Below are 27432 nucleotides of genomic sequence, written 5' to 3' on the forward strand. Positions count from 1 at the left end.
CTAATGTACTATTACTATTTACATTATACAGTATTTGAACTGTGCACAGTATGTGATTTTTCTATCTGCATTGAAGAACAATTTGCCAAAATGTGAAGTATTCTAGATAGCGTGCCATGCAGTATACTATATAGAACCCTGTCCTACAATGCAATGTGCTTTACTTTCATACTTCATGTTTCTGCTATATTTTTATGACAGACATAATAAGAGTAATATGCTAGTATGTTGTTCTGAATTCAGCCACTGTCTCTTTTCTTGACTAATTTTTTGATTGGACACATTATGATGAGGCCATGTGACTATTTAGCATATTTGAAATATTTAAAATAAAATAAAAAAACTATTAGTTTAGAATTTAGATATTTATCTGGTTGAATACTGCACAGTAAACTTAACAATAGTGTACAATATACAATAATATGTACTAGCATACACTTCTTTCTGCAGAATATAGGCTAGTATGAATATTTTGCAAATTATCCATAATTTATGTTGGAAATTAATACCTAGATGACCTACTACTATAAAAATATTGCTGCTATAGCATACATGTGTCTATAAACAGTGCGTGTTGTAATATTTTTTGTCTGTTTGCTTCCCTTTACAAGTCAATTACTCCAACCACAATTTTGTTTTTAAGAAAATTGGGGATGAATCAACATTATATAGTTACAAATGTTGTCAACTGAACCTGTGCTAAACCTAGAGCATTCCTGCAAGTCACAAAAAAGAAAATAAAACATTTTATTTCCAAGATGATAATTTTGCTACTCACATAAGTTCATGTGACAACAATCAAGTATACTACAGAAACATTTATCATTGCATAGCGCCTAACTACCTTTAAAAACACAGTAGTAAGCAGTATACAGTGTTAACTCTGCTGTATTCAGTTAGTAATAATCCAATATTCCTTTCATAGCCGGAGAGAGTCTGTATGTGTGCATGGATGATTATTTTATTAGATTAGACAGCATAATTAAGTACATGTCAAATACAAGTTTATATTTATGTCCTACTAGCGAACATCAATAGCAACGAGTGGCATGGCGTCATAACAAAAGACAACTGATGAAGATGCGAAACGACCAGCTGTGCTCGTGTGTGTTTTGATTGCTTTTGGACCCCCCGTGGAAACACTTAAATGTGGTCAGACACACTGACTGACGTCCATCAATAATTCAGAAAGCAGGAACATTTTGGCTGTGTGTGTGTGTGTGTGTGTGTGCACAGCGATGGGACAATTGACTCGTGTCCCTGCAGGAAGTCTCTCTCGCACAGACGAATGGATGAGTCTAATTTGCTGTCTGATGAGACTCGAGTCATTCTTAAAGGCTGGAGGCTCAGCAAAGCCCTAATGAGCGGATCGAGCGGACTGTGTGCTTCACATTCAGCTGTGCGTTTAATGTTAAAACCGTTCATAAGTATTAGACAGTCTATCGAGCACATTATCGGCTGCTGATGCATTTCCGTCTGTGTGCGTGTGGTAGGTAAGAAAACCCTGCAGTTCCATTAGTTCATCGTCCATTATTGTTTTTTGTTTTCACTAGTTCTCATTCTCAGTAATGGTAATCACACTATCAGCATAAAGAAAATGTGAGTGGCCTGTACCATTGCAAAACGAGTTGCCATCATGTTAGGGTGTTGTGGGTGATTCTTGGGTTGATCTTAATAGATGGTATGGCATTGCTAAAGGTCAAATGACATATTGATACCATATAAGTTATTAGCTGATATTAGATTTTTTTAAGTTTCATTCATTCATTCATTCATTCATTCATTCATTCATTCAGGACACATTAAATTGACCAAAAGTGATAGTAAAGACATTTATAATGTTAACAATTTCTATTTCAAATAAATGTTGTTCTTTTAAACTTTCTACTCATCAAATAATATTGAAAAAAAAGTACCACGTTTTACACAAATATTATGCAGTGCAACTGTTTGGCATCACAGAAATAAATTAAATTTGAACATATATTCAAATAATATTTGTAATAATATTTACAGTTTTTACTATATTTTTGATGAAGTAAATGCAGCCTTGGTGAGCATAAAAGACTAATTTCATAAACATTTAAAAATCACATCAACCTCAAACTTTTGAAAGGTAGTGTTTCTGTATTGGTCAATATTGGATATTTAATTGTGAAGAAGAAGAAAAAAAAACCTCCTTGAAATATGTTCAGAATGAGATGCGTTGTAAATGCTTGTATAAATTCCTGTTTTTTTCTTTGTCCTGTTCAAATTACAGGGTTTAAAAAAAATGCTAACCATATTAGCTATAGCTAAGGAAGCTACAAAAATAGTCATAAAACTATTCACCTATTTTAATAGAATATAACATCTAATAATGAAATCTGAATAATAATAGAGTTTAGCATGCATTTTTGGTTCATATTCATAGCATAAATGCCTTCATAAAAGAAATAATGGTTGTCTTTCCTTTATGTTCGCTCTCATATGACTCTCTCAGTTCCTGCATTTTAATGCAGAACATCCCCCAATCCTTTGTAGGATAGAGACAAATGTGGTGTACAGTTCTTCATGTGATTGTGAGGCGATACGTTTTTACTGCAATGATTTTCAGTTTCCTTTCATTTTCTTCCACTTATAACTATTACATCAATGCATAGTTGAGAGTCTGAATGCCTCTCACAGTTTTAAGGTCATTGCATTAATGTAATAAATTTATTCATATATTCTTGTGCCCACTGGACTGGTCACCCCCCTTTAATAAGCTACTGACATCGGACTTCTGGGATTGCCAGACGGGAAGTTTCACTGCTGCAAATGGGGTCCAAAAACCTGTGTGTGTGATTGGGTATGTCTGGATACGTGTGTGTGTGTGTGTCCAAACGCTTCCCATCCTGGGACCAAGGCATGGCTATGTGCCATCAAAATGCCATTTCAGGACAGAATGAAGTCAATATATTACCTCCAGCCATTTAACATCTGCATCTCCCACCTGGCCTTTATTGACCGAATCACCTAAAGCAATAAGGGGACATTTGCTGAAGTTTACAGGACGGTTGAGATTGTGTATTCAGTCATGTGCAGGTTTGTGAATATTACAGAAATGACATGTCATCACTCAACCAAAACCAGTTCAGGCATGCATCATTACATACCTGCCATAACTATAGCACATGGCCAAAGTCACTTTAGATATGCATAAACATTTATGATAAGAGTCCATGCTGGCAGGTTTCCATTCATGCAAAAAAAATTTTTAAATTTTTAATCTTCCTAGCATAAATACCCTGGTTAGATTTTAATAATATTAAGATACAAAAAGATTGGATGTTATTTAGAACGAAAATGTATAGAATGTATTAACTGACAGCATTCCAGTTTTTATCTGGCTGATGTAAGCAGTCCTGGATGTTGGTGCAGTATTGGATTATTATTATTATTTTTTTAAGTATTCTTTGACTAGAAAGTTCAAAAGATTAGATTTTTTTTGTAATTTTTTTATACTTTACAGTCACTTTTGATCAATTTAATATGACCTTGCTAAATAAAAGTATTATTTTAGTTATTTATTTTAAATCTCATTGACCCAACATTTTTGAATGCTAGTCTATCATGGTTTGCACAAAAAATATTAAGCATCACAACTGTTTTCAACATTAGCAACAATACAAAATGTTTGTTGAGCACCAAATCAGTATATTAGATTATACTGTATATATGAGTATATATGATTTCTGAAGGTTCTTCAGACCAGTAGCATATATCAGAAACAGCGGCACATTTGGGTGAATTTTATGTTGTAATTTCTCTGAAATTTCTTTTGAGAAAAAGTGAGACTTAAAAGGGTCATATGATGCATTTTCAAGTTTCCCTTTCTCTTTGGAGTGTTAAAAGCTGTTTTTGCATAGATAAGATCCCTAAAGTTGCAAAGACTAAAGTCTCAAACCCAAAAAGATATTCTTTATAAAAGTTAAGACTCGTCCACGCCCTCCTAAAACGCCTCATTTAAACACGCCCCTACATGTCTACGTCACTGTGTGGGAAGATTTGCATAACACCGCCCAAATGTTTACGCAAAGAAAGAATGCGTAACGTTGATTCTCGCTCAACAGTTCAACCCAAATATTCAGATGTTTGCAGCGCATTTTACAGGGGGACTGTTTCCTGAACCCGAGAGAGTTGTTTCAACAAAGTGGGGCAATTCCAACTTTGCAAGGACAGTCTGGCGCTTCTCACAGCCTGTAAGTACGTTTTCATATTTAAAGGATTTGCCACTGACGATTCAAAACGCAAAAGTTTTGAGCAGTGTAGAGTAGCGCTTGTTGTTTGTCGTTTCTCCGTTCACAAATGCAGACATGGTTTTATGTTTACGCGGCGTGAGATACAAAAAGATTGGATGTTATTTAGAACGAAAATGTATAGAATGTTTTAACTGACAGCATTCCAGTTTTTATCTGACTGATGTAAGCAGTCCTGGATGTTGGTGCAGTATTGGATTATTATTATTATTATTATTTTTTTTTAAGTATTCTTTGACTAGAAAGTTCAAAAGATGAGATTTTTTTTGTAATTTTTTTATACTTTACAGTCACTTTTGATCAATTCAATATGACCTTGCTAAATAAAAGTATTATTTTAGTTATTTATTTTAAATCTCATTGACCCAACATTTTTGAATGCTAGTCTATCATGGTTTGCACAAAAAATATTAAGCATCACAACTGTTTTCAACATTAGCAACAATACAAAATGTTTGTTGAGCACCAAATCAGTATATTAGATTATACTGTATATATGAGTATATATGATTTCTGAAGGTTCTTCAGACCAGTAGCATATATCAGAAACAGCGGCACATTTGGGTGAATTTTATGTTGTAATTTCTCTGAAATTTCTTTTGAGAAAAAGTGAGACTTAAAAGGGTCATATGATGCATTTTCAAGTTTCCCTTTCTCTTTGGAGTGTTAAAAGCTGTTTTTGCATAGATAAGATCCCTAAAGTTGCAAAGACTAAAGTCTCAAACCCAAAAAGATATTCTTTATAAAAGTTAAGACTCGTCCACGCCCTCCTAAAACGCCTCATTTAAACACGCCCCTACATGTCTACGTCACTGTGTGGGAAGATTTGCATAACACCGCCCAAACCTAAAACGCTTTAAACACGCCCCTACATGTCTACGTCACTGTGTGGGAAGATTTGCATAACACCGCCCAAATGTTTACGCAAAGAAAGAATGCGTAACGTTGATTCTCGCTCAACAGTTCAACCCAAATATTCAGATGTTTGCAGCGCATTTTACAGGGGGACTGTTTCCTGAACCCGAGAGAGTTGTTTCAACAAAGTGGGGCAATTCCAACTTTGCAAGGACAGTCTGGCGCTTCTCACAGCCTGTAAGTACGTTTTCATATTTAAAGGATTTGCCACTGACGATTCAAAACGCAAAAGTTTTGAGCAGTGTAGAGTAGCGCTTGTTGTTTGTCGTTTCTCCGTTCACACGCGCCGGGGCACGGCATCACAGTATGGTAAGGGGCGTAACATTTCCGTCACACGCTTGAGGTATTCGGCCAATCACAACGCACTGGATAGCTGGCCAATCACAGCACAGCTCGCTTTTTAGACCGCTTCAGAAAGGCGGGGCATAGAGGAGAAACAATAATGTACAGTATGTGGAAAATAATGTGTTTTTTGAACCTTAAACCGCATAAACACATTGCATTACACCAAATACACAAAATAATGTTCTTTTTAGCAATGTCATACGACCCCTTTAAGCAAGTGGCTGTTAAAGAGTTCATGAGGCTTGTGACATGGCAAGACGTAGACAAAGACCTGATGGATGATATGTAGAAGAGTGTGGAGAGGATCTGGGTGGCCTCATCCCTCATGTTATGTGTCTCACTGAGGGATTAGTCTCTCCAGGAATCATGTGGTGTGTGTGTATGTGCACCGACAGCTGGAATCATACTGCAAACTATGATCAGACGCTAACGCAGGGAGTTAGTAAACACTATGCATCATTTAGCATCAGTTAGATGCTGCTTAGTTCCTGTTAGTGACTGTGTTTACATACACAGATTTCATATGCACCACACAAACTATCAGACCATGCCTGTGCTCCTCTTAAAATCAGCATGAAACAGAAGTCGCGATAATCTTTTCTTCCCTATTGTGACATATCCAAGTAAAACAGCTTCTCGAATGAAAAAAAATGTTGAGGCGGGACTTGGTTTTGTCAATCAGGAATTGTTGGATCATTGTATCGTAATGATGTGCACAGATTAATCATTTATAATAAATGCTGCAGCATTCCATAAAACTTATGAATAGTCAGTTTTGCTTTCATGACGACTATGTCACTGTAATTTAAAGGGATGGTTCACCCAAAATAAAAAAGTCCCCCTCAAGTTGTCCCAAACCTGCATGAGTTTCTTTCTTCTGTTGAACACAAAAGTGAAACAGTTGATGGTAGCCATTGACTTCCATAGTATTTCTTTTTCAATACTATAGAAGTCAGTGGCTACCATCAATTGTTTGGTTACCAACATTCTTCAAAATATCTTATTTTATGCTCAACAGAAGAAAGAAACTCATACAGGTTTGGAATGACAAGAGGGTGAGTAAATGATGACAGATTTTTCATATTTAGGTTGAACTATTACTTTATCACTTGAACACAGTGCACAATATATAAACTTCCATTTTCAGAAATTGTACACAATACAAAAATCTTTGTTACTTTAGCTAAAAAAATTAAAAAAATAAAAATGGAACAAGCAGAAAAAAATCCCTTTTTTAGCATGAAAATAGTCTGATACAAAGATTACGTTTTTGATCACATAGAAATTTCATATTTTGAATCAAGGTCAATTAGATCACTTTTTTTTCTAATTGGATGTTGTTCCATTTTCATGGAAGTCTAAATTTTAACAGATTTGTGGCTAGTGTGTGGGGGATTCCCATCTTCATTGTTTTCCCTGTCAGTAACATTTCTCACGTGGAGTGTGTTAAATTGCTTGCTTAGTTTTGTGTGGCTCACTCTCACATCATAACCTGAGGCGGTTTCCTAAACAGGTGAAGTGACAAGGCTGTGACAGTAGATGCACTAAATCGAGGCTCATAAAGCACATACCATTTTAAATAAGAAAACAGAGACTTAATGGGTCTCTTCTCTCAAAAGAGGAGGTCACAAAGAGAGAGGGAGAGAGAGGTCAAGGTTGTTGGTTTTCTTCTGTGTTGCAAAGTGCAATATAAACCTACATAAAATGTGGCCTATAAAAGCAGCCATAAGAAAAAATGCTTGACCATGCATAATTAACTCTGTCGGTAGGGTTCAGCAAAATGGACTCACAGGCTTCAGGGCTTCAGGGAAACGGTACGGGGGGAACAAACCACTCAAAAACACCCTCAAAAACTGGTTCTTTACCCAGCTGGGTTCAAAGGAGAGAAATATGACTTTATAAACTTGCTTTAGCTTAAAAGCTTTCACATTTTAAATTGTATATAAATGAGATATGAAATTGTTAATGAAAATAGCTTTGTACAGAAGTTAAAAAAGGGCTCTGTTCCAAAAACATTCTACACTGACCAATTTGTATGACTTTTCCAATTGTTTATAAAGTATAAATAGTTTTTTTTTTTTTATTTGCTAACAAAAAAAACAAATTGATGATTCATTATTTTAGAGCTTAGCATAACTTTAAAATTTCTCATGATTTTTCCATGACTCTTTAAGATTTCATTAATTTCTGTGACTTTAAAGTCTTGAATCCCCTTTTGAAATTCCCTGATATTTCCAGGATTTCCTGGCTACTCGATTTGGATCAGAGCTATCCACTCAGATTTTCTCGATGGATGTGATTCTCTTGTTTAAGCCAAACGTGTGCAGTAATCAAGTCTTGGTTTTTCCGATTACGTCGGTTTGCAGTGGAGTGGGTGGGCTAATGATGAACAGAACTGATGATGAGGAAGATGTGAGGAAGGTAGATGAGGGTTTGTGTTGTAATTAGAAAGACTCATTGTGAGTTATCGGTTGATCTCCATTGCTTCTCTATGCCATGATTCAGGAGTTTGAGGAGTGAAATTACAATAGCGGCAAATTGCAGGACTTCTCTTTTTCCCACACAATCTTTTCCACTGAGAAAACAGGAGAAACGCTAATGTTGCTATGCTAATATTGGCATTGCTCCAGAGATTAATGTCAGATGATTACAACTGAAAACTTACTGGCCTGTCTCTAGGAGTGCTGGAGTAGCTTGTGACTTTTCATTTAATTTAATTTCATTTAATTTCATTTCATTTTATTTTATTTTATTTTAAAATTGTTTTCAGTTTGCTTGGTTTTGAGGTGTATGCATGATGCAAAACGGTCTCATAATGTGGAATAATTTGTACAAAATGGCAAAATCATAAAAATGCATAGCTATGTGAGGTACTGAAAAATCATGGTACCATAAAATGTCACTGTTTTTAGTTTGCTACTTCACAACACTGGTCTCCAGACTGTAAGTACATTTTCACTTGTATGGGTGTTTTTTGAGGAAAGGGAATGCATAGAGAGTGAAAATCGTGATTTGGTTTTCAGAAAGACACTGATAATGAGCTTTATAAGGAAAAAGCAGCTGGTTTGTCTGGGTTTGATTTAGCGTTTCGTATTAAAAGCAAAAATGAGCTGCACTTCTAAATCATAAAAATGATCTCCGTGTAAGTGCTCAGTTGGAGCCATTTTCAGTATGATAAATGATGTATTTATGATTTGTCAAGGGACGGTGGGGAGGGGGGATTTCTCTGATCTTGGGTTCAGGGAAATTAACAAAGAGCATGTTCTGTCTCTCTGTGAAAAAAAGAAAAGAAGATTAAGACAAAGAAGATATATGACTGTTACAGGTGTGAACCCTTCCAGTAAACCTGAAGCATCTACTCTTTCATCCATAAGAAGTTTACTGGGCAACCCAAAACTACCATAGTGTCTCTCTCTCTCTCTCTCTCTCTCTCATTTGATGAACAGGAAGCAGATGTCTTCATGACAGGAAAAAAAGCAGAACTGAATGATTCTGGTTAGCACAGCAGACTGGTGCCACATAACCATTTGGCTGGATCTTGATGATCTGATATGTTGCTCTGATAGACTAACACACGCTAAAGCTGCTCAGAGAAAAACACACTTCTACGCCTGAGGGAACCAGACACAGAAGCAGAACAAAACATCTTACAGTGCCGTTTCACAAAGAGACATGCACAGTGACGGATAGTGTAGTAGTTTCTGTCTTACTTGAATTTTCATATTAAACATTGCAATATTAATAGTATATTTTGGGCATTGAGTATAATTGTTTGTATTAAAGGAATAGTTCACCCAGAAATGAAAATTGTGCCATCATTTACTTACCTTTAAGTTGTTCCTGAGGCTCTTTCTTCTGTTGAACATATTGATGTTTTTAAGAATACAGGTAACCAAACAGTTGCTGGTCTCCGTTGACTTCCTTAGTATTTTTTATTATGGAAGTCAGTGGGGACCAGCAACTGTTATCTTACCCACAGATCTTCTTTTATGTTCAACAGAAGAAAGAATCTTGGAATGAATAAACTTGGAGTAAATGAAGAGAGAATTTTCATTTTTAGGGGAACTATCCCTTTAAATTAATAAATATAATATAAATATATTAATATACTTCTACTACTACTAATGAATTATATGTAATTATATATTATTATATATGTATTATATATACCTTGTGAAACAGAATGCAGCATGTCTGATCACGGGAAACTAAACAACCCCAGATGTGTTTCAGTGACCCGGTTGATTTGTCTCAGGGCTCAAGGCCTTGTCCATCATCAGCACAAACAGAAGTGTAAGGTGTGCAAGTGGGCGTGTGTTTCTGACAGAGAGAGTGAGAGGGGAATATGAAACCGTAAAGCTGTTGTACGTGGAGTGAGAGAAAAGTGTACAGCGGAGATGTGAAAAGATGGAGAAAGAGCCTCTCTCTTAACCATGAAAATTTCATGATGCTAAATCTAGACAGACTTTTAGTGTCGGCCAGGATTACAGCACAGCGCTGAGCACACATGAATAATTGAGCCCAGAGTCTCTGAATCTCTAAATATGTGGATGCAAAAGACACGCAGAAGATCAACACAAAGGAACAAAGACATGAAAATGAACGATTAAATACAGCAACTAAACAAACAATGCAATACTTGATTATTCATTTAAAGGGATAGTTCACCCAAAAACGACAATTCCGTTGTCGTTTACTCACCAGTCTTTTGAAATTTTTGAATTTGACTTTTTACTGTCTAGGAGTTATTTATAGCAGTATGCCCAAGCTGCTCTTTTCCATGAAATGAAAGTCGATGGTGACCATGACTTTCAAGTAAAATTTTTGAGGCAAGATGTTCATTTTCATTATTTGACAACAGTCAAATAGACCACTTTTCTGATACTTTAATGGTGCTTTTGTTCAAATCTTGACAGTCCCTGGTCACCATCCACTGTCATTGTATGGAAATACGCAGCGTAAACAAATTTTGGGTGAACTAGCTCTTTAACGCTGTGGTTTATGTTTAAAGCAAATAGCGAGAACACTATTTTAAAGTTATGCTAAAACCTGTTTATATATATATATACACAATGATTTCTGTCTGATAAAACAGGCAAGCCATAATTAGACACCATAATCTCACAGACTTGGGTGGGCCAGTACTACTCACATTTTCTGTAAAAATCTAGTTTAAACTACAAAAAATTTGTTTCAACTACAATCTATATAATATTTACTATATTACTCTAAATTATGTCTTTCCTAGCCAATTTTGTATTTACTTAATTGAAGTGGACTGATTTGAGAGAGAAGTAAGCTGGATTCTTCTGGGAAGAGTGTTATAGAGTAGTAAAAACCGAGAAGAATTTAGCAAGAACTGATAAAGCTAAAGCAAAGACATCCAGATGGAGAACCGCAGCCTATATTTTGACAGTTTTGAAAAGAAGGACACCGGGTTACATTCTCTCAACACCGGCAGACTGAAGCACCCTCTAACTGTGTAACAACGTAACAGGTGGCTAAATGAAATCACTCCTAATGACTTTAACAGCTAAGCTAATATTTAACATGCCACAAATATTACCTCAACCCTGGGCTACCTCGGTGAACAAGGTGAAACTCTCCCTCTCACACACACACACACACACACACACTCCTGCTGTCAGTAACTTGAGGGGTGTTGACCCAGCTATAGCTGTCATTTAAGGTTTAGACTTCCACTGGCCTTCACAACATCCCTCAACTATTGGCCAGCGCTGTCCCGCGATCGGTCTGGACCCCAGCAGTGTGTGACAACAGGTGCAGAGACATCAGCTTTCTCTCTGTCCTCACACAGTCTTCTCTTCCATGTTTTTCAAAGACATTCTTTCCGTGTTTCAACTCCCACTGACCTTGGAGATAATGTTGTCTCTTCTGGAGTCCTGAGAAAAAGTCAGGGAGGATGGGATAGCAACAAACTGGGCATTTGTTTTATTAAATGGTTGAATTTTCCACATTCATTATCTTGGTATAAAAATGAACTTTTTGTGAGTCTAGCACTAGGCATGCTGGATTGTGGTACTCCTGTATAATATGTAAGATAAGAGCTTGCATCAGTCCAGATTTGTTTTGTTTCTTAATCATTTCTAAATTATATGTCTTCTATCCTCCAAAAGGCCAAAAATAAACTTTTTTTTTTTTTAATTGAAGAAAATGTAAGTGGTGCAAATGCAAAACTCACAGACACAATGCTAAACTGCAAATTTAAATGAAAAATACTTCAAATTGATCTTGCTTTAAGGATTTTGCTATATAAATTATAAAATATACAGTGGGTACGGAAAGTATTCAGACCCCCTTAAATTTTTCACTCTTTGTTATATTGCAGCCATTTGCTAAAATCATTTAAGTTAATTTTTTTTCCTCATTAATGTACACACAGCACTCCATATTGACAGAAAAACACAGAATTGTTGACATCTTTGCAGATTTATTAAAAAAGAAAAACTGAAAAATGCTCAGTATTTAGTAGAAGCACCCATTTGATCTAATACAGCCATGAGTCTTTTTGGGAAAGATGCAACAAGTTTTTCACAACTGGATTTGGGGATCCTCTGCCATTCCTCCTTGCAAATCCTCTCCAGTTCTGTCAGGTTGGACGGTAAACGTTGGTGGACAGCCATTTTTAGGTCTCTCCAGAGATGCTCAATTGGGTTTAAGTCAGGGATCTGGCTGGGCCATTCAAGAACAGTAACAGAGTTGTTGTGAAGCCACTCCTTCATTATTTTAGCTGTGTGCTTAGGGTCATTGTCTTGTTGGAAGGTAAACCTTAGTTCCAGTCTGAGGTCCTGAGCACTCTGGAGAAGGTTTTCGCCCAGGATATCCCTGTACTTGGCCGCATTCATCTTTCCCTCGATTGCAACCAGTCGTCCTGTCCCTGCAGCTGAAAAACACCCCCACAGCATGATGCTGCCACCACCATGCTTCACTGTTGGGACTGTATTGGACAGGTGCCTGGTTTTCTCCACACATACCGCTTAGAATTAAGGCCAAAAAGTTCTATCTTGGTCTCATCAGACCAGAGAATCTTATTTCTCACCATCTTGGAGTCCTTCAGGTGTTTTTTTAGCAAACTCCATGCGGGCTTTCATGTGTCTTGCACTGAGGAGAGGCTTCCGTCGGGCCACTCTGCCATAAAGCCCCGACTGGTGGAGGGCTGCAGTGATGGTTGACTTTCTACAACTTTCTCCCATCTCCCGACTGCATCTCTGGAGCTCAGCCACAGTGATCTTTGGGTTCTTCTTTACCTCTCTCACCAAGGCTCTTCTCCCCCGATAGCTCAGTTTGGCCGGACGGCCAGCTCTAGGAAGGGTTCTGGTCATCCCAAACGTCTTCCATTTAAGGATTATGGAGGCCACTGTGCTCTTAGGAACATAAATATATTTTATTTCTTTTCCAGTACACATATCTAAAAATATTTAAAACAATATTTATATAGAATTGTTTTAAGAAACAACACTGCATACGATATCAAGACTTGTTTTCATTGATTTGTACCTTAAAAATAATTGTATTTTGTCATACTGCATGCACTGGCAGCTTTACATTTGTTTTTAAATCAAGACAAATGACAAAATATTCAAGTACAATAATACAAACTATACTCATTTTAAAGATACATATATATATATATATATATATTTATTTTTTATTTTTTTATTTTTTATTTTTTTACATGTTGCTATTTGGTTGCTAGTGAATTCTTGTTGCTTCCCTGCTATAGGGCGTTCTGCACGGTTGCACATTGGTGGAGCCAATATTGCCAATGTGTTGTGTAGATTGCAACAGTAAAAGTGATGTTTGTCTTAATAAGCACCACTAAAATGAATCTTTTGGGTCCAAAAGAAAAAAAAACTTTAGATTATTGTACAATTTTAACAGTCCTTACAACAGCTCAAATAGTTTAGAATTATAATACAGACCCAGTCATGGCATGAGCACACATGTCTGACTGTAGTCCTCACCATCTGTTCATGTGATTTTACTCATTTCAAACTGATTGTGAAGGGAGCTAGTTGTTTTAGCGTGTCTTCTTTTCATCTCTCCTTTTGATTTCCATGAGGCTTAATTTCACAGCCGTATGAAAGTAATTTGAGACCTTTTGTTTTCAGGGCCCCTTAAGACGGAGGAGGCATTTATGACAAAACTCGGACCTTCTCCCCAGCGATGGGGCCGTCTGAGGTCAGATGGTTCTCATTTGTGATATGTGCTCGTGTTAGCAGGAGGGCGTGTTTTCCGCTGTGCTTATTTGCATGTAATTGACTTTTTCCCGTTTGTTGTACAACGCATGAAATTTGCTCTGTGATTTCTCAGATTGTTATATGTAATAGTGTGACACTATGACAGGGGAAATCATGTTCTCTGTCTCATAAATGACCTACTCACATGGAAATCCATTATTCCATTAATGTAAACCGAATCACCATTCTAATCTAGTATGATATGCTTGACGTCCACAATTACAAAGTACTGCACATCCAGGGACTGTAGTCTGCGGCCTACATAGCCAGCAACCTTCTTAGGCAGTATCTTAATGAAAATGTATTCCAATTCAGTTTGCAGTTAGTATGTTTCCAAGCTAATAATAAGTATTAAAAATAAATTAGTAGACAAATATACTGGATAAAATAGTCAGTTTAGCCAAATTAGTAAACATGATGCCTTAAAAATAATGTCTTGGTAGGCAGCTCACTAGATTTTGAAAGAGATTTACGTCATGTCCACTGATCTATATAATAATATATAATCTATTATAGATCAGTGGTCATGTCAGTAAATCATAATGACAAATGGAATGTTCATAATTTAGAATAAAATCGAATGAAATGTATTTAGGAACCAAGAGTTCTTAGTTAAAGTTTAAATAAAAAATGTAAATACTTTCTATAATAATTAATAAATAATGGATACGCTGAAATTCTGTGCTGTCAATTTAACATTAATTTAATATATAATATAATAATGATGATATAATGTCTTTGGGGGATTTCTCAGAAAGTATCAATATTTGTGATTAATTCAAATATTTAATCTGCATATCATGCCATTCATTTGATTTTTTAAAAAATGTAATCAATTGACACACCTAAAAACATAAACTTCACTTGTTTATCCAGTGGGATCTTATTCGATTCCAACAGGATTCTTGTTTGTTCCAATATATAACAGAATTCCAATAGCATTCCCTTAGGGTCAGATTCAGTCTTTTATTAGGACATTTGTTCATTACATTAGTACATTTGTTCAGTATAAAAAGACATTTTCAAATTGAGTTGAGACAGGTGAGGCAGGTTGAATAAACATTGCGGAGACGTTTTTTAGTCTGTCTGTAGTTGCTCGCCGTCTCTGGAGTCCTGCCGGGCTTATTGGTGTTAACTGATCAATTCCCAACAGGAGCCCTGCTGTTTGAGAGATGCAGTCTGTTCTCTGCATGGTCTAACACACACACTCTCACTCTCTTTACGGGCTCACTCACACTCGTACGCTCAATCACCTACTTGCAAAAACTTGCAGACTCGTTACTTTGCACATGTTCTTGTTGCACGGCTTTACCAATAGCTGATATCAGTGCCCATCCTGACCTCAAGGTTGCGGTGAGACCCACGCCCTGCATGTCCCATCAAGCCCCCGAACAGCTTGCAGGGTAAATGACTGATCAATAGATTATTTATCATTTGCATATAAGACAAAAACAATGGCACAAGAAGAGGCGTGTGTGGAGAATGCTTGCATTTACATAATCATTCTTCAGGAGCTCAAAGGGTCTGAACGGCCTGTCAGCATCACACATGACAGCTTCTGTTTGGATGTATAGCACTATTGTATAAGAATCACCTTGACAATTTGGGTCATATGATACAAGCCATCCATCTGCAGAACATGCATTGTTCATGTGGAGAACTGGTTTAATAATCAATATCCTCTTTCTCCAAACTGGCATCCCTCCAGAATGTGTTTTCCCTCTGGAAGTTAAATCTTTTGACTGGTAGGATGATTTTGTGATGCTTGCTGTTGAGATTCATTGAGATTGTTTACTGAAGTCATATTAACCACATGCAGTTGGACAGAAGAAGTAGCGGAACTGATTAGACGACCAACTGTTGATCTGTTCTGGCCAGAAACCACAAGCTGCAGTCAATAATGCATTAAAATCCCAAGCAGCCAAATCATGCCAAACCTCTGATCAGAAATATATATTTATATATATATATATATATATATATATATATATATTAGCTGATTCTATTTTTTGTCTAGATTTAAGACTTAAAAGAGAAAATGTAATTGTTAATCAGGCTAATTTTTGTATGTTTATAGGCGTGACGCGGATCATTAAATGTATTAATAATAGGTGTGTACACAAATATTCGAATATTCGGTCTGTAATTATTATTCAAAATATAAAAACACTATTCGAATTTTATTATGTGTTGTTTTGCTGGCCGTAAATGCAGGGAATCCATAATAAATCCTAAGCACGCAAACTAAATGTCAGTTTTGTGTCTCTGGAACGTCCGTGTCGGCGCACATTCTTATTGTTATCAGACTGAGGAGCCAACTTTCACCCAAACATGTGAATATTATTGTTTTTCTCAACATTAACATGTGAAACAATACAAACACTATAGGCCGACTCGAGTGTACTGTATGTACGCTCTGTACTATAATCTGCTTTATTTTTTTCAGTTTGCTCTGGTTGAGCTTTCTTTGTTTACACACATTTTCAACTAAAAGACGTTGTTGTAGAACACTGTGTGTAATGCCTAATCACAAGCTTGCTCAGAAATGGTGACACAAACCTGATTATTAAAAAAATAACATCTTTCTCATTAAACGTCATTTAAAAAAATGATTAAAATATTCAAATACAATACAATTTGAAGCATTTACTCTTAAGCTCAATTATTTATGCATTAATAGGGGTGTGTTTTATAGCAGCTCTTCCAAACAGATTTGTTTTGCAGTGTATTGCTTACATTTTCTAAAAACATTAAAATTACAGCAAAATAAACATGAACAAGCCTAACATTGAGCAACGTATAGCAGGATAAGTGCACATGCCCTGAGGTAGCTCCTTACAGTGGCTGTGATGACTGGAAAGAGAAGTGTCTCATCTAAAACACCATATGCTGAATATGTTTCCCACTTCATCAGTTCACAGCCCTGCCTGGGTGGCATGAACTCCGTGAAGAGCTCTCCAGAGAGAAACCGAGAGAGAAAGAGAGAGGACGGCTTGATGCCACTCAGCTGACACTCTGGGAAAACTGCCTAATGGACAGAAGAGAGGAGGAGGAGAAGAGAGATGGACCAAAGTACCAAAGAATCTCAGACAGGAAAAGCCCTGGCTTATGAAAGTTAGTATTGATTCTGCTGATTTTTTAACATTTATTTTTTAATGTTATTATTACTTTTTATAATTGACTTTAGTTTAATGGGCCAATTTGTTCAATAGATAAAAAAGAGAAAAAAAAAAAGTTTGAAGAAGATTGCACATAATGTATTATTTTACAGTAGCAATAATTGTGGTAATGGTGGGTTACTAGGCTCAGTAATTTTAACACTGTTGACCATTTTCATCCCCTCTTCATGTGCATACCCTTACACACTGAGCCAATATAAAAAGTGTAAATCATGAAGGCCAGCCCCGGCAGTTCTGCAATGAGAGCATGATGTTGTTCGGAGTGTGGGAGGGCCGTGACTTTGGGCTGTCAGGGGACTAATCCCGGCTAATTACAGAAGTTTCCCTGGCATCAGGGAACATAGTCAACCACTGCAGGGGTCACACAGCATCAGTCATGTCTCAGCCACACAAAGCTCTGCCTCCTCCAGAGGACCGAACAATGGCCTCACAATGGCCTCAACACTGACCACCAGAGCAGACAGAGGTCAGAGGCCAGCATCTCCTGAAGGACACTGGTCAGCAAAGTGCAGGCAGAAGGGGTTGGGGGATGTATAAGCATAATGAGAGATTGGATTTTTTTTTTTTTTTTTTTTTTTGAAAAAACGAAAGAATTTAGAAATACGTAAGACAAAAATCATTGACCAAAAGAAGATCATGTTATAATATTAACCCTTGTGCTGTGCTGAAAATCTCAGGAACCTAATTTGGTGTTCCTGGTCAAAAATGACTGGCCTTTAAATATTGCTTGTAAATCTCTCATTATGCTATATCTTTTTGTCAACTTATTTATTCAATTAGCACAGGTTTTGTATTTCTTTTTCTAAGCAATTTGTGGAGGCCTGTCATTTTTGACTGGGATCTCCACAAGTGTAACAATGTAGGTATCCCAAAACAGTATAAAAATATCAATTTTTGGGGGGAGGAGTTGATATTCCCTGTGTGAACAAAGTCAGTAAGTTTTAGTCCAATGCGATAAACTAGCGTTTTCAGAAAAAAAAAATAAAAAAAAAGTCCTCTCCGGGTCAAATTGAACACAACATGAAGTATAAGTAATCTCTTCAAATGTCTAATGTCTAAATGTCAATTTTTGTGTTTTTCTTGAGAAGGCATTTCAGTTTCTCAGTAGAAGTGATAGAAAGGCATGAACTCTGGGAAAGGCCAAAATATTTAGCCTGAGAAATGATGTTTTCGGAGCCAATATTTGGTTCTCAGCACTTTTCATTTATTTAAAGGGGTCATATGATGCTGCTAAAAAGAACATGACCATGTACTTGCAACATCAGCTGAATTTGAGACATGCATTCTTTAAATTCATGTTTATTTAGATTTTAACGGCTGAAAGTTGTTTTCTGAATATACAAAGGCTCATTTTTCTCTCCTAGTGCTAAGATGATGGAAAAAACAAGTGTCATGAAGTGTCATGCTTTAATTCAAGTTCATTCCTCCATTCTTAGTGTCTTCCTCGGTAATGTCTTAAACAACTGCCTAATTTCTGTCTCATGGGTTAGTTTTTCCCCCTTCTCTGTTCTGGTCTCGGTTTAAAACAGCAGCACCAGCTGGCCGGGCTCTACGGTTTTTACTGAACCTCTACTGTACATCTTCCTCACTACTAAATTGTGTCCCAGAATCACTTCCTCAATCGAATCCACACATTGCTATTGGCATACTTCTGCTCTCAGGAATAATAGTATATAGGATTTTCTTTTTATAACATTAACAGCTTTTTTCTGCTGTTTTGAAGAACTTGATGTCCAAAGTAAAATCTGAATCTGCAAACAAACCAGTTGAGAACCACTTATCTGAACATTTGAGCTATTGGATGTGTAATTCGATCAATGAAGCTGTCAACCCTTTGTATATTTACTATAATATCCGATTCTGTGCATTATGCTTTAAATTCAGATTGTTTGACGGAACTGACATTTTACCCAAATGCTTTAAATCTAATGTTGCTTTCATTACCTCTGTATCGACTCAATTCTTCGCTGTGCCGATACGCGCTTGCAAGTGCACTCCATCCTTCACATTAAATAAGTCTTGTCAACACAAAGATTTTTTTTTCTGTGGTTTCATGCTCACAGATGCTCAATATTGCTGAAGCTGGAGTGGAATCCCTGGAGTCCCTTTCATGTTTGAAAGAGCAGCACACAAAAGGCACACTCATCCTACTAGGATTTTCCATCTCTCCGCATGGGAAGTCTAAACACTGCTGTGCAAGCCTCAGATTCACTATAAATATCATAGATCTTTAATTCTACTATTGTTTGGTTTACGATCACATTACTGTCAGTAGACTCACAGGCCACTTCATTTAGATGTTTTGACATCACTTAAGCTTTTCCATTTTGTATGCAGTTTTTCCAGTTGATTCGGAAGAGAAGGCTGGCAGTCTGTGATGAATTACGTTTGTTTTATTCATTCTCAGTTTTTCTCCCGGTATGTAGATTGTGCTAAAATCAGCTTCCTGTAGTTAAGTTTTACAATGCTTTTTATTTACTTTACGCCAGATTGTAGCACAAAACTGAACGTGTTCACAAATATATGCACGTTTAACACACAGAGCGTGTCTTCCCTGAATTTGTCAAACCCATAGCTTACACCCCATCCGTGAATCCCATTTCTTTCTTTCCTCCTAATCTCCTGTACATTTGGCTGGAGAGTTTGGTAAATCGGTTTCAGTTGGCTAATACAAACCATACTGACGTCTCTCGATGCTTCAGGCCTTTTCAAATAAGATTAGTGGACTTCACATATGGTTGTTGATCCTCCGGATTTAAAGAGCAGTTAAAATATTTCCCTTTAATGTGTCTCCATATCCGGCTTGATAAGAACGTAATACCCGAAGACATTAAATACATGTCTTGTATTTAATGTCTTTGGGGCTTACAAGCTTCAGTGAACAGCAAAACACATGAGCGTAGACAATAATGATACAAAAGCCTCAACAGCATGGAAAAGGGCCACAGAATCACTCCCCCTCCCTTTTTTCATTCACAGAAGGACGAATAAGCAAATTGTTGCCTGGCTGTAGCCATGTCTTCATGTCTAATGGAATTTTGTACCAAAGTCCGTTTAAGGCAAGTCAGCTCACTTGGTGACCATCTTTGTAACACCCTCGGGCAGCTCTTTTTATGTAAGCAGGAATCAGGTACAACTCTTATCTATTTAGATGGGGACAAAATGAAATGTCCAAATAGTTTTCAAGATTATGTTTCAATGATATATTCCAAATTAGCAGTAAAATTTGACATACATTTTGTCTCTTCACTGAAAGTGAAGTGAGGCCAAGTATGGTGACCCATACTCAGAATTTGTGCTCTGCATTTAACCCATCCAAGTGCACACACACACACCGTGAACACACACACACAGAGCAGTGGGAATCCATATTGCTGTGGCACCCGGGGAGCAGTTGGGGGTTCGGTGCCTTGCTCAGGGGTCTCACCTCAGTCGTGGTATTGAGGGTGGAAGAGAGCATTGGTTATTCACTTTCCCCACTTACAATTCCTGCCGGACCTGAGACTCAAACCCACAACTTTCGGGTTACAAGTCAGACTCTCTAACCATTAGGCCACGACTGCCTGAATAACACAAGAAATTGGTCCAGCTTGTGCATTCTCTAGAGTTAAAACCAGTAGCTTTGTACCAAAAAGCTGAATGGCTTCTTTAAGGAGACTTGACTTACATTTCTACAGCAACCATATTGAGCATTGCAGTTTCTCTCATTTTTATTAGTGCTGTGTGATATTAACTCCTGTTCTGACTGGTCAAACTTTTCTTAAGAATCTGTCATTTAAAGTAGAAATGAAATGTGTATATTTTTGGCACTGGTAATGCAAACTCTGGACTCAGTGCCCATCGGAGGGCTCTTTCTTTTCAATGCCGGCAGTTTATGAAACTCGACTCTTCTCCTTTGCACTGTAAAACTCATTTTTAAATCATTATTTGCACAAGTAATTCACAAAGTACATATTACACTTTTAATGTGACTTTAAAAAGTGCATTAAAATATAAACAATACAAAGTCCAATACAAAGAACATGGAAATCAATAGAAATGTAGTAGCTAATTCAAGTTTCAATGTTCAATGTCAGTGTTTCTCCACAAATTTAATCCCACTCTGTGCTTTGGCATGTAGGACATGAGCAGGAAAGAGCCCATCTCTTGTCTCATATTTGTTTTCTCACAATATTCCAAAGCAATTGACACTGTTTGTAAATGGTCAGAAAACCTTGCCTGAGTTGCTAGATACTTGTGTAGCCAACTTGTGCCCGTGATCCATGGTCACGGAAAGTAGGACAATCTGTTAACCTTTATTATTTATTCATTTGTTTGGAAATATTGGTTTCTTAGTTTTTCCTCTTTTTAATTTCCCACAGTGAGGGTCAACTTTCAACAAGCGGTTTCTTGTCAAGAGCAACCATGAAACAAGCAGGCAGAAACACAACGCAGGCATGAGACATTTCAGGCGAGAGAGCCACATCTGAGCCGAAAAGCTGGGAGGCTGATGACAAGAGAGCTGGTGTTGACAAGGAGCACTTCCTGGCCACAGGCGATCAATTCCCCTATCAGAGGCGTTCTTCAGACAGAATAGGTTTGGAATGGTAAGACCGATATTCAGTAAATTAAATATATGAAGACAAAAATACAGTACATACTCATGCAAACACTAAAATGGCAGATGCAAAAATAAACACTTAAAACAAAGTGGCAATTTTGCACTTAAAAGCCTGGCATATTGATTTGGGTACAGAACGCAAACCCACAGATTTAGACATATCACCATATGAACATTCAAATTGAGAGTGAAGGGAAAGAGAGACTGGATACAGTCTAAAAGAATGAACAGACAATGATGGACAGATGGACAAAACAGATGGAACCATACTTCCCCTCCTTATTTGTTTATTATTATTTCTATAGATATTTATGTTGTATAAACATTTTATAAACACTTTCTTAAATTGAGTGTTTATTATGGTTTTAATTTTATTTTATATTTAGAAAAAATCTTAAAGCTTCAACTTATTGATGAATCATGATTTGCACAAATATATATGCGTGGATAGTAAATGAAAAGTGTGAAATGTTATATATACATCAAAAATGTCACACTTATTAAAATAAATTGAGTGGGTTTTTTATGGTTTTTATTTTATATTCAGAAAAAAATCTTAAAACTTCACCTTATTGATGAATCATGATAAGCGCAAATAAATATGTGTGTATGCATGGAATAGTGAATGACACCCACTGTTGCTAATTACTCTTCTGGACCTCTTCAAACCTCTCACAAACTGTCTCTTCCTGTCCCCCTTAGAGCAATTTCCCAGCTTGCCTCTGAAGTCCATGGCCTCTTGTCGTCTGTGCTCTTCGGAAGGAAGTAAACCATGTTCTTTTGCTCGAGGCATGACTTTGATAGTTCCGAAATCCAACCACTTATGTTGTCTTGATATCTTTCAGCAAATACCAATTCACTCATCTGTTTCTCTACATGTGGCTGTGGTGGTCTGGTTTAGAAAACTGGCTCTTCGGATTTTAATGTGTGCCCCCGACGTTTCACCACATTCATTGAACTGGGCAAATAAAAATTGTGTAAATTGCATGCTGATATGCACAGAAAAGGATCTCTGGTTACGAACATGCATACATTTGTTCTTACCTTTGTTGAAATGTTAATGAATCCACATTGGAGAGTGCATGCCTGCAGATAGTAATTAGCATAATACACACCCAAACCATCTCCATATGAAGAGTTTCTGCCGAACCTCATTCGTACAGGTGCAAATGTTTTTATTCTTGTGTTTTTATGCAAAACATTTTCAAATAATTATAAAATGTTGTGCACGTGTCAATATATATTTTAATTATGGTTTTTATTTTATATTCAGAAAAAAATCTTAAAACTTCACCTTATTGATGAATCATGATAAGCGCAAATAAATATGTGTGTATGCATGGAATAGTGAATGACACCCACTGTTGCTAATTACTCTTCTGGACCTCTTCAAACCTCTCACAAACTGTCTCTTCCTGTCCCCCTTAGAGCAATTTCCCAGCTTGCCTCTGAAGTCCATGGCCTCTTGTCGTCTGTGCTCAGTGTTATCTAATCTCAAGCAGTAGGGCTTTAAAATCTTTCTGAATGGGCCAACGCACTTCAGATTACAGTCTGCCCTGTCTGTTGTCTAGATTTTCTTCCAAACTTCCACTTGGAGCCGTAAGTACCATTAGCCTCTCCACTGGCACCCCTCAATAAGACAGATAAGACTCACTGGGAGGATGACAGCAATGGATGCACAAGGATGGGCTCCACATGTGTCAGTTTTCACCCTTATCCTTCCTGGGACATACTGGCTCTTGCTTGGCTATTTTTACCCTCTCTCCTCCAGTAACAGCCTAAACTAAGGGGTTGCTGTTGGTTTATTGGCATCCACACAAGGGTAACCACACCAATGGCCTCCTCCAAGCTACAAGGTGCGACTGAGCTTAATGCACAGGCTGTCACCGAGTCCTATCTAAAGAGCTTTTAACAGTTCATAAAAAAGAAAGAAGTCTGTTTAGAACACAAAGTTATTTTCCAGTAGCCATAGTTATCTCCATGTCTATAGTGTGAAAGCAGGGATTCATTTTAATATATATTTAATTTTTTCCTCAATATGATACTGTTCACACTTGTTCAGCCTTTGTGTTTTTGGGGTATGAATTACCTAAAAGGCTATTCTCAAAATACTTACTTAACATAATTAAGTGTTTGGTTGACAATTCATGACTTTTCCAAATCTTCTGAGAACTGATTTTAAACAAATATTATATTTGAAAAATCACAGTCTCCATAAAAAAAGTGTTCATTACTTCTGTTTGGGGTTCCCTGTATAAAAACATGATTAAATACAATTCATTTAAACATGCTTCTGTTTACTGTATTGTAGATGTACAGTATGTTGCTGGCATCAAACTGAAGCAACAGTAAAATACCAGATACCAGGAGCACAGTCTATTTTGTGATGTTGATATTGTCCATCCTAAATGTATATTTTCTTCTGTATCTGTGATTTCACAGTGAAAGGAAACGCAAGTGCCGAACAGCCAGGGGATATGGGCAGGACCAGTCAATCATCATCAAAAGTGAGGGGCGGTACTAGGAATGTGGGGAAATTCCACACTTCCTCACAAATGAATTTAAAGTGAGTTTTTATATGACATCAAACCAAATGTAGTTTGGATTCATGTAAAATCTCTCTCATTCTCTCATGCTGTAATTGAGATCACGACAGCAGTAAAGTTCCTAAAGTAACCCAGATGTTCATTAGCTCAACGCTTGAGAGGTTGTGGATTGGAAATGAGTTTGGACGTTCTTATGTGATTTTCTACACAAGGAAAAAGCAAAGCATGATGCATTTTTGAGGTTGGCTATCCACATTTTCATTTCATTTCATTTGGAAGCGCCACAAACCCAAATCAGGCACATTAGGAACGCACTGAACAAGACAAATGTCCTGGTAACGAAACATCTGTTAAATTTCCAACAACCAATGAATCACACCAATAGTGTGTAGCGTCTGGACCAATCAAACACACAATATATATTTTGTTAGCTATATTTAACAAATACTCTGTAACACCCCTCAGTTAACAAGCCATATGAGGACCTATGGACCCTTCCCCCGAAATGCGTAACACCTCAGGAAAGCAGAACAGGCCTCTGGTTCCATGGCAACCAACGCTGATATCACTGGGTTTATTGCCTAGAGGAATGCGAAGCAGGGAAAATCACTGCATGTCCCAGGGCAAGAGGCAGAGTAGAAATGGACTTTTCTACTAATTAATTCATAGGAAAACCTTTCTTTGAATGAACACACATATCCTTCAGGTCATGGTGTATGTGTCTTTGATATTTTTAGACTATTCTATGCATGCTTATGATGGAACCCATTCCTGTTATCTTGCCTATATGTAATCCTACCATGTTTAGTATCTATGAATTAGTCTTCTGATGATCTAAACAAGCGTGTATATTATATGTTGGTACATAGGCAATATATTAGTGTCCTGAGAATCTTTAGTAATTTCGATTCAAGTTCCATTTGCAAATTACCATGCCCTCACACAAAGGGTCATAAAAACTCCCCAGTATCTCAAAACTCCCACTTGGGATACCGGCCTTTCTCATTGGACAAGCCCATCTTGAGAGGCGGGGATCTTCTCCGACCTTAAAGGCCCACACCAGGGACCCTCCCAGAGTCGGTGGTTTGTTTGAATTCTGAGAAGATGTGAGCAACAATGCTCCAGGAAATCCTTAAGTTTTGTGCCAGGCCTTCGGCCTTGAATTTCCATTCACCAAGATTCTCTGACGCAAACTGGTTCTTTTTCATCAACCAACTTCAGCAAAGATCCACGCGAGCCTTCAGATTGCCCCAGACCAACTCACTTCAGGATGACAGGTGACACAGCCTCGACACCTGCTGCATAAGCTCGAGGACCCACACCTTGCTACAGCCTACATCACCACAGCGCACCACCTGACAGCATCCACCACGGCACCACAACCACTCCTGGAGGCACCAACAGCCAGAGAGCCACCACTGTCTCCCAGCCGTGAGTGACAGGTGTGTGTTAGATTGTTCTGCACCTTTGACATCGCTCGTTGTTGTCTATTCTACGGACAACAACGTTCGAAAGGGGGGATATTTGTAGCGTCTGGACCAATCAGACACACCATTTTTCATTTGATTTAACAAATCAGTTATTCATTAGATTAACAAATCGTCACAGACCCCTCACCCAATAAACTGGGTGCCAGGATGTCTGCGAACGACACCAGGCCCCCCCTGGTCCCCATGGCAACCACGACACCTTTGCTAGACCAGATACATTTACGACCTAATGGCATGTTGAGAATTACCCCTCTCACTACAATTTCCATAGGAAAGACACAGTGCACAGTAGAAATGGACTCTTCTCTAATTAATCCATAGGAAAACCTTTCTTTGAATGAACACACATATCCTTCAGGTCATTGTGTATGTTGTCTTTGAGATTTTATACTGTTTTATGCAGGCTTATGATGGAACCACTCGTTCCTGTCATCTTACCTATATGTAATCCTACCATGTTTAGTATCTATGAATTCGCCTTCTGATGATCTAAACGAGCGTGTATATTATATGTTGGTACATAGGCAATATATTAGTGTCCTGAGAATCTTTAGTAATTTCGATTCAAGTTCCATATGCAAATTACCATGCTTCCACACAAAGGGTCATAAACTCCCCAGTATTTCCAAACTCCCACTTGGGATTTCGGCCTTTCTCATTGGACAAGCCCATCTTGAGAGGCGTGAATCTTCTCAGACCTTAAAGGCCTCACATCAGTGACCCGCCCCGGAGTCGGTGGTTCTGTTAGGTTCTGAGAAGATGTGAGCTACAATGCTCCAGGACATCCTTAAGTACGTGCCAGGCTTCGGCCTTGACTTTTCCATTCACCAAGATTCTCTGACTCAAACTGGTTCTTTTTCATCAACCAACTTCAGCAAAGATCAACTTGAACCTTCAGATTGCATCAAACCTCTCTTTCAGACAGACGAGACGTGCAAGTATTCAAACTTAGTCTTATTAATTGATACATTAGGTGTCATTTGCACCTTTTTACAAAGGTGTGTTTGATCTAAGAATTTGATGTTCCCTTCAGGCTGTAAATCTGCTGAATATGCAAATGATTCCATAACTTCATTCCTTATTTCTCTCCTCTTTACTGTTTAAGCTTTAACCCTTTCCTATACCAGCTGTATCCGTGTTTGTGTGTGTGTGCGGGTGTATGTGTATGTTAGACCAGTTTAAGTGTTTATGTAGTATGTTAGACTAGTTTAAGTGTTTATGTAGTTAATAAAGTCTTACTTGTATCACACTTGACGTTGTTCATTGTTTGCTCATAACTGGAGTCCCTAATCATGCAGATTTATGCTACAAGCTCTGTGTAGAGTTGTACAGTATGAAAGTTATTTCCCTTAACCAGGAAATTAACGTTCTTAGAATTGACAGACAGTTGACCCTGAGAGGTCAAGTAAATATCTACAGCGGATCTAAATGTTTATAATTAATTATAACTAGTTATGATTAATTATTCATATTTCCCCATGAGCTGATTCGCTACAAGTGCATTACCATCACGTTATTGGCTCATCCGCTGGGAATTTCCTACCTTCCAAGGAAATGGCACAGTGATTTAAATGAATGGAAAAGTACTCATCTGTACCTTCCTCTTTCTCTCTCTCTCTTTACCAGCGTGCCTTTTATTTGTGAAGTAGCCAAAAAGTGTAGTTCACTTGCCAAGAGGAAGTTTAGGGCTGATTGCAACCATGATTAAAGTGTTTGTTTCAGACTGTGCTGAATAAATCCATTTTGCATGCTTTGCGAGTAAATAAATACATAAATAAAGACCAGTTCACAGGTTCCAAATTGAATAAAAAATATG

This window comes from Sinocyclocheilus rhinocerous, unplaced genomic scaffold (genome assembly GCF_001515625.1).
Source record: "Sinocyclocheilus rhinocerous isolate Xijiao unplaced genomic scaffold, SAMN03320098_v1.1 scaffold411, whole genome shotgun sequence".
In the NCBI taxonomy this organism is placed as follows: Eukaryota; Metazoa; Chordata; class Actinopteri; order Cypriniformes; family Cyprinidae; genus Sinocyclocheilus; species Sinocyclocheilus rhinocerous.